Raw genomic sequence first — 20,102 nt, forward strand, 5'->3', positions numbered from 1 at the left:
GACAGATCCTAGATATGTGAACTTGTCTACCTCTTCTACTTCTTTTCCGTTTATCATTATTTTATTATTTGGATGGTTATTATTTTTTAGAAGTTTAGTTTCCTCTGTGTTTATCCGAAGTCCGATTGTGTCGGAGTACTGTACCAATTTGTCAATTTTTGCTTGCATATGATTTTGGTGTTCATTTATCAGATGGCATCTGCAAATTCGAGATCTTCTAACTGTTTGAATAGGTTCCACCTGACGCCTGTTCGATCGTCGATTACTTTTCTCATTACCCAATCTATCATAATAAGGAATAGGGTAGGGGATAGTACACAACCCTGTTTGACTCCACTTTCTATGGATATTTCTTCTGTTACTTCACCTGAATGTTCTAGTTTGGCTTTGTATCCTTCGTAGAAGAGTTTAAGAAACTTTATGATTTTTAGTGGTATCCCATATAATCTAAGGATTTTCCACATCTGTGAACTATTTACTCAGTCAAAGGCCTTTTCGAAGTTGATGAAACTCACATATATATCTTTATTCCATTCATTTATTTGATCCAAGATAATTCTAAGGGTGCAAATGTGATCAGAGTGGAATGGCTGGAACGGAAGCCTGTTTGGTTGTTTCTCAGCTTTTTGAAGTTATACTTCTTTACGGGCGTAATGACGGTGAAATTTTATATGGGAAAACCTAGCTACCGGGCGCATGCGCATTATAACTTTGTTCTGATTGGATGTTCAAATGACATGACAAAAATTATCCAATATGGCAGCTGTGGCACAGCTGTGGGACTGTGCATGGTTTGGTTATAATGTATGCTTGTTGCGTTTTAAAATTTGTAGGAAGAGAAACAACAAACAAAAAGTTAGTTAATGGTTATACTGCCTTTTTAAATAGTTTTCATATTATATTTTTGGACTTATTTACATAGAAGAGATGATTGTTGCATGACAATGTGAAAGCTCATCAAACTGTGCCTAGTATGAGTGCCGCAGATCTCGCTTATTCAAAGCTAAAGAATCTTTCACTGGTAAGTGTTTTATAAATAGTTGATCAAATTTTGTTATGATATTTGAACATAGCCACTTTGCACGACGCAAGTGATTGCGAAATTTATTAGTCGTTATACGGGCTCCGATACCTACCTTGAACCTACCAAAATACATAAGTAGTATGTAATACTTTTATTTTACACCTTAATATTCACCTAATATATTGTCTTCCTACTCTATGTTTTGTTGTATTTTTTCAATTCTAAATCATTTCAATTCAAAATCAAAATAATTTGATTTACATAAGTTAAAAATGTCAAAAGGTTAATCTGTTTAGTTAGACGATCTTCGCACATAATGACAAGCTGTCTCTGTGGCGAAGTTTTAATGCGGGTGGATCCCAATACAACGCAAATACCAGCCGCGTGGTAAGTTGGTTCGAATCCCAATAGAAACTTTTATTTTTTTATTTTTTTTTTATACATTTTATGATTGTAAGTATATTTATTATATAATTTTATTTTCAGAAAATACGTATTTAGTTAAAAAATTTTCCGACAATTAATGTTCAGAAATCATTTGTGACATTTTTAATGTGTTTTTTGGCACTGTTTTAATAAAAAATTTTGAGAAGTAGTAAGTATAAATTAATTTAATATTTAAATAAAATATAAATAAAAAGTATATTAATTTCGTTTATAATCATATAATCATATAATAGAAGTATAACTTCTTACGTGCGTACAAAGTACACACACATTCTTTTTTTATCTAGTTCCGGCTTCAATCTTTCCAATATGATTTTGGTCAGCACTTTAGGTTAGGTTAGGTACCTATTAGGTATAAGTAAATATTTAGTTGTAGAATGTGATAATGAAATAATGAGTTTTGTAAGAAAAATGGTATGCAATTATTTAAAAAATTAAACTTATTTTAGAATATTATTATTAATATGATACTATTTCTATCTACTATCTATTGATAACATTTGATAAATCTTTATCTGTAGTTTATCATTATTTAAACTAATAATCAATTTAGTTTTTCTAAATTTCACAAGTAACGTGGCTAGTACGTACAAGAAAATTAAAAAGGATCGTGCCAGAAAATTAAATAAGAACAGAAAAATTTACTAATTAAAGGTAAGAAACACATTTTTATATATTAGAGAGTTATTGCCAACGTCTTTTAAGTCGACCTGTAATAAAAGATCCTTTATTTTGACATATAAGCATGCGCAGTATTGCGTCTTTTATTTTTGTCTTTTAATAAAATACAGGCCGCCTGTATTTAAGGAAAATTAGAGGACACCTTTATTTTAATAAAAGTTCCTTTATTTTGACATAACGTGTCAAAAATGTGAAGAAAGGTCTAACTTCACTTGTATTTTGAATTTATCTTGTCACTTCTTTGGATTGATAATTTATGTATTGTGGGATTGATATTTGATTAAACTTTCATCATTAAAGTTGTATGTTGGGTTTTATTTATTAAAAACAACTCTAAGTAATATTCTGAGATATAGATTATTGATGTTTTGACCCAAACGAATATAGAAAAGAACATTTTATTGAAGCTTGAGTTATTACAAGAAGTTGTAAAAAGGAATATTACGTAAATAATTTTAAATTGTTACTAATTACAATGATCAGACTTAAAATATCAGTAACTCATTTATTAAACTCAATATATTTTACATTTTTCTATAGAAATAAATATTTATTGAAGATATAAGAGATTGAAGATATAAGATCAATAAGTTTTAATGAAAGTTAGGATTTGTTAAAATTCTAGATTCAAAATAGAGTTATATTCAACAGATATATAACAACAGGTTAACAAAATAAAACAAAGGTTCAAGTATTTATTTTTGAAAATTTAATCTTTTATAGATTAGAATCTATAAAGTTTTTAATCAAAAGTATTAATACACTTTCATTTTCATGCCATCTTCTTCTTTTGGTTCTTATCCGTTTCGAATGTTGGAAATCATATAGCAATCGTAACCTTGCTAGCTGCGATTCGAAACAGTTCCATTGATATTCTCCCTCTACCAGGTCTTCGCTTACCTTTGACTGTACCTTGCAATATGTACTGCAGCAGGGAGTAACGGTGCTGATTTATCATATGTGTCCCAGATACTGCAGTTTTATGCGTTTAATGGTAAACACAATCTCCAATTCCTTCTTCATTCCTCCTTGTTCGTGATCCATTTCATGCCATCAGTATTTGTTTATTTAAACAATGCCAAAAAAATTAATAAAAACCAGCATAAAGCTTAATTCTTCTATTATCTTTTTGTATATCGGGAAGTTTATCTGACAGATTAGAGGTCTTTTCATTTTTAGATAACTAATTATTGGGAAGTTTATATAACAGTATCCTTAGTATCTGTCTTTTCAGCTCCGGATAACTAGTTAACGGGAAGTTTTTCTCTGTCAGATATCTATTAGTATCTAATCTGTCAGATAAACTTCCTGATAACTAGTTATCCAGAGGTGAAAAGAAAGAAAGAGAGGGCCATAATGGATAAAAGATCAAACGCCAATAGCATGTATGTATATATTTATAAATTTATTATTTAAAACCTGCTAATGATCATAAAATACTTAAAATCAGTCACCAATATAATATTTATATTTATTTATAAATTTATTAACAAACTGCAGTCCAATAAAAATAAAATTAGTTTAAGCGCTAGCTTTAAATGTCGAACAATAATTTTAAACAAACACACACACAATTTAGTCGCATTAGATTAGCTCCTGGTTGAAAATGTACTGCCACAGCTTCTATATCAATATCAACAGCACACTCATTTGCCAGTATTTCAACGTTTTCTCTATTATGTACTACTGCAATATCTAAAACTGAACAAGCTGATATTATTCTTTGAATAAAAGGTAACTTGCATCTCATTACATATGGTAAAATGGGAAATCTCTTCACAATACCAAATGTTCTTTCAATAACAATTCTTGAAGGGATTTGTGATTGATTATAAAAACACAACTTCTGTCTGAAAATTCTGGAATGGTGTCATTCGGTAGTTGTAGTTGAGGAATGGATATCCACTATTCCCTACTAATATATTCTCCAGAAATTCCCCATTACATATACCCATAATGCAAAAGTATTTAAAAACTCCTAAAATAGTATTTCCAATTTATTGCACTTCCATATTATTGAATGATGAGTATTATGGGATATATTATGTTGTTCTCTAAACATCTTTAAATGACAAAATAATTAAATTTAACGTTTTACTCTTCAATTATCTTATTTTAATTTATATCGACAAATGGAATTTTATAGGTTATTTTTATATTTACAAAAATATTTCATTCCATATTCATGTCATTTGTCAAAATAAAAGATTCTTTAACTGCGTTTGCAATACCACTCTTTTAGACCCGTCCTGTATTTGTCCTTTATTAAAGTATCCTGTAATAAAGGATCCTTTATTTGCCGGTGGCAATAACTCTCTATTTTTTAGTAGTTGCCTCCTTCTCTGATACTAGTTTTGTAATGATGTATTTTAGATTGTGATTTTTCTTCTCTATCACCAAACTCATGATCACTATATTTTTCTGAATAGTTGTATTTCATTTGTATTCTTATTTCAGGAAGATTTTTCTTTCTTTAGTTTTAGATTATTACGTAATATATACAGCTAGGGGCAAAAATTATGAACTAATTTCATTTTTAGAGAATAGGCAACTTTAGACACAAATCCCGACTCCATTTTTATTTTCAAATTATGACATTTTGGCAAATATATCAGAGTGACGTTATCCATTTGAGCGTGATGACGTAATAGATATTTTTTTTAAATATAGTTATGCTAGTTCGTTTAAAAGGTACAGATGATCCCAAAAAAGTATAATTGGTTGGCTGGTTGGCGATTACAATACTCTAAATAGATACCCAATCAATGATGCGAATAAAGATAATTTGATACCAAAGTAATCGATCGTGACAGTATTTTCACAATATCAAATGGTAACATGACAATTGTAATTTCTAGGCTAGTATTTTTTAGCAACGTAAATATAAATATTTTATGTTATTGGTATATTCATATTCGGAAATTGTCTTCGCTCCGTACATGACTGTGTGACGTATTTGACGTTAATATGTAATATGTATTTACCATTTTTGATAAAATTTGTTATACAAACAATGACACTGACATTACAAAAATTCGCCAAAATTGTCATATTTCGCCGCTACGGATGCTGGTATAGTTTCGTGTATCCCCACCATGGTCACGCACGGAGCGAATAGTGAAATTTAATTTTATATTTATTTATTTTTACATTAAAATATTTAAAATATTAATATTACGGAAAATATTTATAGAAATATTGACGTTTATATAAATATAAATATTTTGACAACTGTCAGATTATATGACGTCAAAATTAATGACGCACTGAAAAAAGGGTTTGGGATCAACTGTAATTTAATTCCCTATTTGTTGATGAAAATAATAACATAATTATTGACAGGGGAGTAAATCGAGAACGAAAACATGCATTGTTTCGGAAAAATTCAAACAAGCTTATCTTTTTCTAAACTTTTTTTTTGTAGTTTATATACATGTGAAAGTATAAAGCTCTACTCATAGATTTAGCTGCAAATTATTTATTAATTGTCTAAACAATAACAATAATTATTTTCTATAAATAATTTTAAAAATATCGTTGAATTCATCATTTTACTTTGATAAAATATGTTTCTACTTTGTTTTTGTTTATGTTGAATCCGAATATGGCATTACAATTTGAAAATTCAAAAATTTTGAGCTCTTATAGTAACTAGAAATCATATGGGAAACATTTTTATTATCAATTTTATGAAAAAAAGTTATTTTTTTCATAAAGTGCTCAGTAGTAATTTCACGAGAGCTATAAAATTATTGATTTGTTTCCCGAGTGACACTTTGACAGTTTTAATTTCACGACCCGAAGGGGAGTGCACTTATGTCAAAGTGGCACGAGGGCAACAAATCGATAATCATTTTAGAGATCGATGGTAATTCGTTGAGATTATTTCATGAATAAAACTGTCTTTTTAAATCATTTTAACTAAGTAATATTTTATTAATAACTTCACCTGAATATACAGGGTGATTGATTAGTGTAAGGAAGCTCAGTATATCTGTTATAGTAAAAATTACAAAAAAAAGTTATTGACAAAAATTGTAGGCAGCTTTAAACTCCACATTTTAAAATTAGCTACAATCTTACAGGGTGTTTCATAAGATGGTTGCAGACCAAACTTATGTTTTTTTAAATGGAACACCCTGTATTTTATTTTAAATTTGAAATCTGCTTCACTTTCCCATCACAATAATGTAAAGTTTTATTATGTTATACCGGGTACTTAAAAAGTTATAGCCAATATTACCTGAAAATCGTATCAAGTTTAACTCCCTGTATAATTAAAAAGGAGTATAGGAACATTGATCTATTGCAACCATAGTTTTTTAATAATTGTTAAAAATTATAAAACATATTCGTTTTCATAATATTCGTTAAGTCAAATACAGGGTAAGTCAAAATGCAAGTACATTATTTTCTTGGTAATTTTAAATAGAACACCCTGTATTTTATATCACTATCGAAAAGTACTAATATCGTACTTCAAATTTTATAAAGTACTCCCTATACCTACCTAAAGTTATCAGTTTTCTAGATATTTTTATTTTTCCATCAAAGTATTAATTTGGTAGATATTTTAACGTTTACCAATAATTGTGAGTTGGCCATGATTCATTTGTCAGAAACTGACAGTTTGACATTATTGTTTATTAATTCAGTATTGGGGTACACCGTAAATTAGCAACAATTATTATTTAGTAATTCAGTACTTAATTCAATTTAAATTAGCAATAATGAATTTTACTACTGATGAAATGGTAGATATGATCTGGATTTTGGGGGAATGCAATAAGAATTCATTACTATCAGCTAGAATTTATCAATAACGGTTTCCAGATAGGCGGCAACCGAGACAAGATACATTTGAAAAATTGAAAGATCGATTTAACCGCACTGGTTCAGTGAATTATGAAAAACATGAACGAACAAAAACTAGTGTGACAGAGGAAAACGAAATTAATGTGTTGATGACAGTTACAGAAAACCCACACACAAGTATAAGGAGTATTTGCAATGAACAAGAACTTAGTTACTACTCCGTTCAAAACATTCTATCTAAAAACAAGATGCACCCTTATCACATTCAAAAGCACCAAGAATTAAATAATGATAATTTTCAGAAACGAAGTATTTTGTGAATGGGCCTTAAAAAAATTAATGAGCAGAGAGATTTTTTTGATTATGTCTTATTTGGTTATGAAGCTACATTCCATCGAAACGGTTCTGTTAATAGGCATAACTTTCACTACTATTCATCAAGTAATCCATACCACATAGTAACACATGGTCAAACAAGATAGTCTCTAAATGTGTGGGGAGGTATCGTCGGTAACCATGGAGTAGGACCATATTTTTTTGAAGATAATTTAAATGGTGAGATTTATTTAGATTTTATCGTAAATCAGTTACCGATATTATTAGAAGAGGTTCCACTTAATATACGTGAACAAATGTGGTTTCTACATGACGGTGCTCCTGCGCAACACAACGAATTAGTACGTGGTGAACTTAATGATCAGTTTGGTGAAAGATGGATCGGAAGGGATGGACCGGTAAGGTGGCCCCCAAGGTCACCAGAGTTCAATAAAATGGACTCATTTTTTTGGGGTTACGTTAAGAACGAAGTATATAAAATACCTCCAACAACAAGAGATGATATGAAAAATATAATCCGAATTGTATTTCAAAATATTTCTTTACAAATACTTAGCAATGTAAGCAACTCTTTCAATGACAGCTTTCAAGTATGCATAGATGTTTTGGGAGGTCATTTAATGAGGTTTGGGAGGTTTCAAATTACTGTTGTTTTTTATTTTTTTGTGTTATTATTTTTTTAATTTTCCGTCGGTTATTTGTTATGAATTTTGTTTAAAATAATTTGTTTTCTTTTCTGTGTCGTTATTTCTTTACTGAATTAATAAACAATAATGTCAAACTGTCAGTTTCTGACAAATCAATTATGGCCAACTCACAAAAATTAGTGGTAAATGTTAAAATAACTTTTTAAGTACCCGGTATAACATAATAAAACTTTACATTGTTGTGATGTGAAAGTGAAGCAGATTTCAAATTTAAAATAAAATACCTACAGGGTGTTCCATTTAAAAAAACAAAAGTTTGGTCTGCCACCATCTTATGTAACACCCTGTAAGATTGTAACTAATTTTAAAATGTGGAGTTTAAAGCTGCCTACAATTTTTGTCAATAACTTTTTTTGTAATTTTTACTATAACAGATCTACTGAGCTTCCTCACACTAATCAATCACCCTGTATGCTAAACGTGTTTCTTGGTGTTCTCTGTGACAGTTTGTAAAACATTAATTGTCAGTAATGCCTCTGAATGTTCATTTTTGCATAGTAACGAAGGGCATCTGACGTAATGCTTGACGACGGGAAATTATCAAAAATTATCGGGTATAATATCACAAGAGCGTGAGAATAAATTAACAATAATGCGACAGTTTTTCGAAAATTTGTTGTCTGGCAATAGACACGAGAGCTTGCAGGGCTCGAGTGGCTATTGCCCAATGACAACAAATTTGAGAAAAAATGAAGCATTATTTTTTTATTTATTCTTACTATCGTGTGATATTCGTATGATTATTCTTTAATACTTACATATAAAATTCAAGTCCTTATATAAAAACAGTCAGTGACATTTACCCCAATTAATGTGACACACATTTTTCAACTTGTCAAAGTGAAAAGCACAGTTTAGCAAATATTTAGATGAAGATATTAATAAAATATTAGGTAATTTATTTATAAATACAGTTTTATTCATGAAATGATCCTACTGAAGTAAATCGAGCGCTTAAATTTGCCTATTTGTGTTCTCCTCGTGACAATTTGACATTAGATTCAGAACTAAAAGTATATTATGGATATTTTCTTAAATGTGACAGTTGTCAAAACTAGGAGACTGGTTGCCATTAAACAGAAACAATCTACTTAAAAAAATTTTCTATAGTAGAAAATTACCGATGAAATAATAATAAACACGTGATCAAAAATCGTACTCTACGATGGGAAGGTAAAATCATAAAAAAATAATCACTTTCATTTTTTTCTCTAGCTTTCTATTGGTCACAATCTCCTATGAATGAAATAATCTGCATAATCTAAAATCTAAAATTTAATTGTCATATTTTATGAATTTTATACGAGGTATGTCAACGATATGAATTTCGTCAAAGAGTATACCTTTATATTTCAGAATACATTTTCATAAGCAATTACATTGTACATTGTACATTTTTTTTCAAATTACGGATATAGGCTATTGATTATGTATTTTAGAAAGGAACTACAATGTTAACAGGGTTTTATTGTTTCATATAGTCAATGGACCTATATATTTGAAAAAACCGTGGAGTGCTACCATTTAAATGGGTGCGTTTTTGAGAAAGGGGTGAATTAGTCCCTAGGCACAGGGCGAATTAGGGTGAGTTCTATGCACATTTAGTGCAAACACTTCTATAGCAAAATTGTTCCAGGTTAAATTTACTATCGAAATATCACATTTTAAAGTCAAAAACATGTTTTTTTACAAAAATATATAAAAAAAAAGAGAGAAAAAAACATGAAAGAGAGCAATTTTGTTTTCTGCCCCATAACTTTTTTCCACGGGGATATAGGTATAGGCATTACTTCACAAAAAAAGAACTTCCATCCTTTCTCTTCAAAATGGCTTTTGGTAGAAGTCCCTGTGATTAACAATTTCCAAAATATGATTTTTCAAATTTTGCGACTCACAGCGATTTTGGGATATTTTCCTTGTTACTTCGCAAACATTGTTCTGTAACTTTTTTCTACGCATTTCTAGGTATACACAATGGTACATTTAGTAAAAAGAGAAGTCAATTACCTTTAAAATGTTCTATCGTAGAAGGCCGTATGGCTATATTTAAGCAAGATATGGTTTTTCAAAATTTTATACTTTTAATGATTTTTGATATATTTTACGATTATTTTTAAATTTCTCATTATAACTTTTTTTATTGTATATTTGGGTATATACATTATGTAATAAAAAGTAAAGCTCATTTTCTTTACTTTAAAATGGTGTAATGTAAAAAATTCTAGGACTATTTTTAAAAAAAGAATGTGTGTGTACTTTGTACGCACGTAAGAAGTTATACTTCTATTATATGATTATATGATTATAAACGAAATTAATATACTTTTTATTTATATTTTATTTAAATATTAAATTAATTTATACTTACTACTTCTCAAACATTTTTATTAAAACAGTGCCAAAAAACACATTAAAAATGCCACAAATGATTTCTGAACATTAATTGTCGGAAAATTTTTTAACTAAATACGTATTTTCTGAAAATAAAATTATATAATAAATATACTTACAATCATAAAATGTATAAAAAAAAAATAAAAAAATAAAAGTTTCTATTGGGATTCGAACCAACTTACCACGCGGCTGGTATTTGCATTGTATTGGGATTCACCCGCATTAAAACTTCGCCACAGAGACAGCTTGTCATTATGTGCGAAGATCGTCTAACTAAACAGATTAACCTTTTGACATTTTTAACTTATGTAAATCAAATTATTTTGATTTTGAATTGAAATGATTTAGAATTGAAAAAATACAACAAAACATAGAGTAAGAAGACAATATATTAGGTGAATATTGATAGAAATTTTGATGGTAATCAAATTATGTAAATAAAAGTATTACATACTACTTATGTATTTTGGTAGGTTCAAGGTAGGTATCGGAGCCCGTATAACGACTAATAAATTTCGCAATCACCTGCGTCGTGCAAAGTGGCTATGTTCAAATATCATAACAAAATTTGATCAACTATTTATAAAACACTTACCAGTGAAAGATTCTTTAGCTTTGAATAAGCGAGATCTGCGGCACTCATACTAGGCACAGTTTGATAAGCTTTCACATTGGCATGCAACAATCATCTCTTCTATGTAAATAAGTCCAAAAATATAATATGAAAACTATTTAAAAAGGCAGTATAACCATTAACTAACTTTTTGTTTGTTGTTTCTCTTCCTACAAATTTTAAAACGCAACAAGCATACATTATAACCAAACCATGCACAGTCCCACAGCTGTGCCACAGCTGCCATATTGGATAATTTTTGTCATGTCATTTGAACATCCAATCAGAACAAAGTTATAATGCGCATGCGCCCGGTCGCTAGGTTTTCCCATATAAAATTTCACCGTCATTACGCCCGTAAAGAAGTATAACTTCAACAAGATATTATGCTTTTTCCAAGTGTGACATATACATACACATGCAATAGTTGGAACCATATGGAAAACTGTTTTAGTATTAATTTTATGAAAAAAAGTTATCCTTCATAAAATGCTCTGCCTAGTGTGAAACCTAAAATTCAATCATCAGATGTAAAATTTTATTAATAGTGTACGAGGTATGTTAAAAAATATGAATTAGCTCAGGAGTAAAGTACCTTTATATTTCACAATATCGAAAAGCGTTAATAAGAAAAATTATTTGGAATTAAAAATTATATTATAATATGCAATTTTACTCTTCTAATTGAAAAAAAAATAAAAAATTTGAAAATTTTTTCAAATTACCGATACTCTTGGATATCCTACGGATATCTTGTTTAAAAATAGTCCTAGATTTTTTTGGAATACACCATTTTAAAGTAAAGAAAATATGCTGTTTTCTATTATATAATGTATATCCCTAAATGTACAAGAAAAAAGACATAATGAGACATTTAAAAAGTAATTATAAAAAATATCAAAAATCAGTAAAAGTGTAATATCTTGAGAAAGCAGAACTTGCTTCAAAATATATGTTTAAAAACATAAGATGTAGATCTTTGAAACACACTCAGTGATCAAAAGATCCAAGGCTAATGGTTTAACGACCACTCGTACGAAATCAAACAGATGAAACAGAGAATGTGGAAAAATCCCCTTACGAACAATTCACACATCCACCATTTCGGGCTGGGAAAAATTTTTTGAAAAGGTGCGTAAATCTACGGCAAATCCGACAATGACAGTCTCAAGTTTTAATTCTACTTAATTTTACTTACTTTAAGTAATTAGGGAATTAAATATGTTTTTAAACATATATTTTACTTACTTTAAGTAATTAGGGAATTAAAACTTGAGACTGTCATTGTCGGATTTGCCGTAGATTTACGCACCTTCTATGTCTAGGTTTCGAATGTTGTTTTTTGATTGGAATGTGTCTAAAGATATTCAACCTCCCATCTTTACCGATGAGCCCAGAGAGGTTGAAGAGGGCGAAACACATTTCTAAGAACTGGTGTTTGGATCTTTGATTCTATTCAAAAAATTTTTCCCAGCCCGAAATGGTGGATGTGTGAATTGTTCGTAAGGGGATTTTTCCACATTCTCTGTTTCATCTGTTTGATTGCTTCAAAATAGTCGAGCAACCTTATACAATAGACCATTTTAAAGGTAATTGACTCCTCTTTCTAATAAATTTACCCATTGCCTATACCTAGAAATGCGCAAAAAAAGTTACAGAACAATGTTTGCGAAATAATAAGGAAAATGGCCCAAAAATGCTGTGAGCGGCGAATTTTGAAAAATCCTATTTCGGAAAATATAAATCCTAAAGACTTCTACTAAACATCATTTTAAAGAGAAAGAATGTAAATTATTTTTTGCTGAAGCAATGTCTATACCTATATCCCCGTGGAAAAAAGTTATGGGGCAAAAAACAAAATTGCTTTCTTTCGTGTTGTTTTTTTGCGATTCTTTTGAATATATTTTTGTAAATAAAAATATTTTTGACTTTAAAATGTAATATTTCGATAGTAAATTTACCCTGGAACAACTTTCCTGTAGACGTCTTTGTACCAAAAGTGCATAGCTCTCACCCTAATTCACCCTGTGCCTAAGGACTAATTCACCCATTTCTCAAAAACGCACCCATTTAAATGGTAGCACTCCGCGGTTTTTTCAAATTTAGAGGTCCATTGACTATATGAGACAATAAAATCTCGTTAACGTTGTAGTTCCTTTTAGCTCTCTTATTTTGAACATAATCAATAGCCTAATACCCGACATCATTTAATTACAATAATTATTATGATAGGTAACTATTTTCTTATCACTTTTACGAAAAAAAGTTAATCTTCATGAAATATTTTAACTGATAAAAATTTAAGATGCAAACATAAAATATTTAAATTTCGCTTAAAATGTAAGTACTTTTATAGTTCACAATATTTCAAACAGTTTTTCACTTCAATAGTTTTTAATTCCAAACAACTTTTTTTAATAACACTTTCCGATATCTTGAAATATAAAGGTACCTTTCTCTTGAGCGAAATTAATATTTTCTGACATACCTCGTATAAAATTAATAAAATTTGATATCTGATGGTTTTATCTGAGATTCTATACGATGCGAAGTATTTTATAAAGAATAACTTTTTTTCGTAAAACTGATCATAAAAAAGTTATCAATAGGTTCCAAGTTACGCAGACACACTGTATAAGAGCTCAAAAAAAATTTGTTAACATTTATTATTTTTTAAACTTGTTATTAAATATATTTTAGGTAAGTTGTACAGAAAAAAGTTTTGATGACTTTCTACCAATATTTTTTAACTGATATTTTTCGGTTTTTGTATTACATTTTTTTATTTTTCTCAATTTTCTCAAAAAGAAGCTGTTTACTTCATTCTTAAATTGGTAGTAACACTGTGAAACTACAAAGGTTTCAAAAAATTTATTTTTTGTGGCTTCAAAATTGAGAATTTTTGAGATTTTTTTAAATGAAATATCATTTAGTAAGATGATTGAAAAGCAAGGGCGCCCATATAGAAATTTTTAGGGGGGGGCCAAACGTGAAGATGTTGCACATTACATTTTGTATATTTCGGATGACAATATATACAGTAGACTCTCTCTATAACGAACACGGATATAACGAGGTTTCGCTTATAACGAGGTACATTAGGTGTCCCATGAAATTCCTATTGAACTATAACGCTCTATAACGAGGCATATATGGTTATAACGAGGAAAATTTAAATCGAAGAATACTTGTCTTTACCTGTTTTTAGCGTTGTAATGGTCATAAATAAATAAATGCCCCAACTACCTGTACATAGAAATGCCCAACATCTGTCTTATCATCGAGGCCAGTGCTATAATAAACTCGGCCACCTGTAATAAACATCTGCCTGTTTATCGACCGATATTGAATACTATAGGAAATTTACAATTTATGGCGGCGAAGTCTCATTGTTCACTGTTCAGGTTGACCATCGACACATAATAAACTACGTAAGAGGCATCAAAAGATTTCAATATTATTATTGTTTGATATAACGAGATCCGCTTATAACGAGATAATTAATTCACCATTTCAGTTCTCGTTATAGAGGGAGTCTACTATTATATTTCTCGAGATATTAGACCGTTTGTATAATTTTGCTGTGGTATCACGATATACCGTTTTTTCCGATTATAGCGCTATCTAGGTATCCACAATTCGCAAAATGGCTCGAATAAAATTTGCTTATTTTTACAAGGAAAATCCAAATCTGCAACAAAAATTAGGGGTTTCATTTAAGATTTTAAAGTTACCCCCCGCTCCACACCCAGGGGTTGAAGTGGTGGACTTGTTTAGTGTCATCGCATAGATTTTTGAAAATTATTGAACACGTATTTTTCAGTTTTTCGATCCGATGTTCATTTCGCGAATTATTCGGCCTTTCCGCTACTTTTGGGACACCCTGTATATAACACTCATTCATCATGAATGATCACCTGTTTTTCATTTAAATAAAATTGTTCTGTTCATCATAATCCACACTTTAAAAATAATCTACTTACTAAAAAAATACTTTTGCAAACTAAAATTTGACTATGTTCAATTAAATAACTTTTACAAATTATTTTTCAGTATGAATTTTTTCAAAATATAAAATATAATTACTTTATACCAGTTGTTAAAAACAAATGGCTCATTAGTGATTATCGATCAGAGATCGGAATTCTTGCTGATATGCATAGGGATTACGTACACTCGATACGCATCGTATCCGCCATGTTTTCCCGTAAGGCGCTATGGGAAAACATGGCGGATACGATGCGTATCGAGTGTACGTAATCCGGGCCATGGTTTTTTTGCAGTATAAGTATAAATGATTCATTTAATTTGTAATTTTGGGTGTCGATTAGAGTGTATATGTTTCCCACGCCTCTAATCTCTGTCAATGTTTTCGTTAGTAGCATACCGTGATTGTGGGAAATGTGTATTATGCACATTCCATACAGACCACTGTCGCAGACACAAAGATTTTCTGTTAAACTATTAATAACTACCCAATATGTGAATTTTTTTTATTAATAAATATGCGTTGTTTCCAATTTATCTCTCAAAATTATCCAATAATGTTTTGACAAAAATGCGTTTATGTAATATAAATTTAATTTTTTTCTTTCCCGAAAAGCTGTATGCCCCCTGCCCGTGTGTATGGGCTCCTATGTTGAAAAGTAAGTTGTGCATATTTGACAGCTATATAAGTAAAATTTTACTAGTTACACATTTTTAAATCATTCTTGTTTGGTACCGTTCGATAGATTTTTTTAAAAATATTGAATAAGTGTATTTTGCAGTTTTTCGATATGATGTTAATTTTGCGAAATATCGCGGGATTTGTATTTAAAATTTTAAATTTACTCCCCATCCCTCTCCGTTGGGGACGATGTTTGGTATCTTTCGATAAATTTTTGAAAAATATTGAACACATAGTCGATCTGACGTTCATTTCGCGAAATATTCGCTTTTTTTGTGAAACTTTTTGACTTACCCATTTCGCTCGAATCGTCAGATTTTTCAAATATACACTCTTTTGTATGTACCGGGTGTCCCAATAAGAATGGCTCTCGGCCATATCTCAGGAACCGTTTATAGTAGAGCTTTGAAATAAAAAATTTTATAACAAAAGTTGCCTCAGGAAAAACCTGGAAATTATTTTTATAATTGTGGGTCCACCGCTAGAGGGCGTAATTGAATATCAAAAATAAAAAAATGAAAATTTTACAAAATTTTCCTAATGAAGGGGCACTGGAAATCCGATGATTGTATTCTTCATCAAATTCTGCGCATATTTAATTTAACAAGTTTAAGTCTACCTTTGCAAATAAGAGATGGGGTTGAGTGGGAACCTTGTTATGAAAAAATGGCTGTAAGTCCGGTTCTGCTAAATCAAATTTTGAACACTGGGTCTTGTTGAAGACAGATCTTTTTCTTCAATGTAAGCGTGATAATTTTGAACCATCCTAATAAGTAATAAGCCAGCTGGGAGGCGTTATTTAATTTTTTTCAGAAATCTAGTTTTCTTTGGAAAATATTAAATACAAGTATGCATTTTTAATCATACTTTATAAAATTAGATTAAATTAGCAATAGAATAGCGAAAACCGCATGTCGATACCTTTTTTCTATCTCAAGATATCTCGAGAAACGTGTAAATTTTATACATAACTGTTACTATCACCGGTAAGCTAAGTTAATGAAAAGTAGTGTGCTGTGGAAAAAAACAAAATAGCATTTTCCAGATGTCAACGTATAAAAATATAATTAATTAAAACAACAATATAAAGAGAGACAATATTATTAAAATTAAATATAACACAGAACAAAAAGAACTACTTAGTGACGACCTAAATATTCAAATTGTTGCCCATCATACACTACTCTAGGATACATTATCCAGAGAATACTAAACGCCATTCAAAGCATATCGAAAGCAGAAATTGAGACTGCTGTTCAATCTACTCTTGAAAGAGTAAATGTTTGCAACGAAAATGATGGGCAAAAATTTGAACGTTTGTCATCACTAAATAGTTGTTTTTATTTCTTTGTAATAGGGCTTTTCAACTCTTCTCATTTGTTTCGAGCCTCTGTCATATGCCGTATAATCCGTGTATAATATTAATATACGAGATATGAACGAGGCTCGAAACAAATGAGAAGCGTTGAAAAGACCTAATATACGTTGACAGCTGGAAAATGTTTCTTTGTTGTTTCCATAGCACACTACTTTTAATTAATTTCGTTTACCGGTGACAGTAACATTTATGTTTTTAAATTTACACGTTTTGTAAGATATCTCGAGATAGAAAAAAGGTATTAACATGCGGTTTTCGCTATTCTGTTGCTAATTTTGTCTAATTTTGTAATATGGTATTAAAAATGCATGTTTGTATTTAATATTTTCCAAGGAACACTAGATTTCTGAAAAAAAATTAAATAACGCCTTCTAGCTGGCATATTACTCAGTAACTTGGTTGGAAATCATAACTTTTACATTGACGAAAAAGATCTGTCTTCAACAAGACCAAGTTTGCAAAATTTGATTAAGCAGAACCGGACTCACAGCCAGTTTTTCATAACAAGGTTCCCACTCACCCCCACTTCTTATTTCCAAAGGTAGACCTAAACTTGTCAAATCAAATATGCGTAGAATTTTATGAAGAATACGACGATCGGATTTCCAGTGCCCCTTCATTACGAAAATTTTGTAAAATTTAGATTTTTTAATTTTTGATATTCAATTACGCCCTCTAGCGGTGGTCCCACAATTATGAAAATAATTTCCAGGCTTTTCCTGAGGCAACTTTTGTTATAAAATTTTTTATTTCAAAGCTCTACTATAAACGGTTCCTGAGATATGGCCGAGAGCCATTCTTATTGGGACACCCGGTACTTAACTTACCTTACATATCTTAATCTGACAATTTCAAGTATTTTTAAGGATAGATTTTTTTTTCGGGCCCCCTGAACGAACGCCCCAGTGTTAAGAGCCAATATATAGTAGAGGTGCATCTGCAGGGTACCACGTTTCTCCCCATATGATAATCTGACGCGCTCGAGTAACTGCAAAAATCCCCGCTTGGGCTGCCCTACCATAATAATATAGAAAGTGACGAAAAATATTTAATTTTTGACATAAATTAATTTATATAGCAAGATGTATGTATAGTATGTGTGTAATTTGTTTAGTACAAAAAATAAACTGCTCGTCAAAAGTTAGGGATATAGAAAATTATGCTGTTTTCTTAGTTGATTTTTTCGCGAACAGACGGATTCCGCTATTTTTTTATTATTTTAAATTTTTCTTTTGTATTTACACAGTTGTGCAAAGGTTTACTCAAACTTATTTTTTGTACTTATACCGGGTGGAAGAAAAGAAATGTTTTTCTTATGTTAATTTTGAGACACCCTGTAGGGAGAACGAGGTAGAAATGTGAGTATACTTTAGAATCTTATTGTAGTATTATGTTTTGTGAACATGTTGTTGTTTGATTTTCCCTGATATCTTTAGAAACAAAAAAAAATAGACGGTTTTGTAATTTAACATGTGTTTTAACCGAAACAAAAGTTTGAGACACCTTGTAGGGAGGAAAAGCCACAAAGGTGAATATACCTCTATATTATGTTGTAGTCTCACATTTTTTGAGTATTTCATTTTTTTAATTTCTCTGATATCTTTAATAATAAAACACTAGACGGTATTACTCTTTAATATGTTTTTCTATGTTTAACATGTATGACGCATTTCGTCAGTTAAAACACATCATATTAAAGAGTAATATCGTGAAGTTTTTTTGTTATTAAAGATATCAGACAAATTAAAAAAATAAAATATTTACAAAATATGAGACTACAACATAACATTGAGGTATACTGTATACTCGCCTTTGTGTCTTTTCCTCCCTACAAGTTGTTTCAAACTATTGTTTCGGTTAAAACGCATGTTAAATTACAAAACCGTCTATTTTTTTTGTTTCTAAAGATATCAGGGACATTCAAAAAATAAAATGTTCACAAAACATAAGACTACAACACGATATTGATGTATACTAACATTTGTACCTCGTCCTCCCTACATGGTGTCACAAACATAACATAAAACATTTATTTTGTTCCAACCGGTATAAGTAGAAAAAAAAAGTTTGAGTAAACCTTTGTATAACTGTGTAAATACTAAAGAAAAATCTAATATAATAAAAAATAAATTAGCGAAATCCCTTAATCTGTTCGCGAAAAAATCAATTATGAAAATTGAGGATAGTTTTCTATATCCCTAACTTTTGACGAGCAGTTTATTTAAATGTTGTTACTTATAAAAAGACAAAATTTGATTTGATTGAACCGACGACGCGACGACGACAATTTTCTGGAACATAGTGAATCGTTTTTGGAGTTTATAATTACGAATTTACAATTTAACTCTGTTTTTAGTATTGGAAACTTTGTGATCTATCGATGAAAACTTTTTATTTTAAATAACCCCATAGGACACAATCAATTGTTGTAAGATCTTGAAATCTTGGAGGTCACTCTATTGTCCCTTGTCTACCAAAGAATCTACTAAGAATACATGCTTTTAAAAACTACGAATAGGAAGTGAAAAGTTCGGAGGTAAGTACAGTCTCTGGTTGAAAGCATATGCTGTCTGTTAGAACGGGTATAAGTTCATTTTGTAAAATACCTTTGCCACGTAAGAGACAAACCGAAGAAAAAATGATCCATCTCAACTATTCCTGCCCATACGTTTACTTTTTGACAGGGCCGCGTTTAGGTAAATTGCCGCCCTAGGCAATTCTCTAGTAGCCGCCCTTCAAACATGTACCATTTTTGCGAAAAAAAAATGCAAGCAGAATTTTTTATTTAGGGAGCGTTCAAGTATTATGTAACGCGATTTTTGAAGATTTTTGACCCCCCTCCCCCCCTTCGTAACGCAATTTTTAAAGATTTTTGACCCCTCCCCAACCTGCGTTACGTAATACTTGAACGGTCCCTTAAATAAAAAATGTATTGTTTGGAAATGTATTAAAATGAGGAACATAGAATTTATAAAAAATAATATTTTACACAAGTGAGAAGAACAAAAATCACACTGATCAGAGTATGGTATGAATTC

At 30.2% G+C, this 20,102-nt stretch overlaps 1 protein-coding gene across 1 annotated transcript in view; it reads left to right on the forward strand.

Moving 5' to 3' along the window:
• Nucleotides 1-2,030: 2,030 nt before the first annotated feature.
• LOC114338411 (uncharacterized) overlaps nucleotides 2,031-20,102 on the forward strand; it is a 36,666-nt gene continuing 18,594 nt past the window's right edge. Inside the window, exon 1 of the mRNA XM_050652902.1 lies at nucleotides 2,031-2,125. The gene's annotated coding sequence lies outside the window, so the exon portion shown is untranslated. The remainder of the gene's footprint in view (nucleotides 2,126-20,102) is intronic.

Source organism: Diabrotica virgifera, chromosome 6 (assembly GCF_917563875.1).
Source record: "Diabrotica virgifera virgifera chromosome 6, PGI_DIABVI_V3a".
Classification (NCBI taxonomy): Eukaryota; Metazoa; Arthropoda; class Insecta; order Coleoptera; family Chrysomelidae; genus Diabrotica; species Diabrotica virgifera.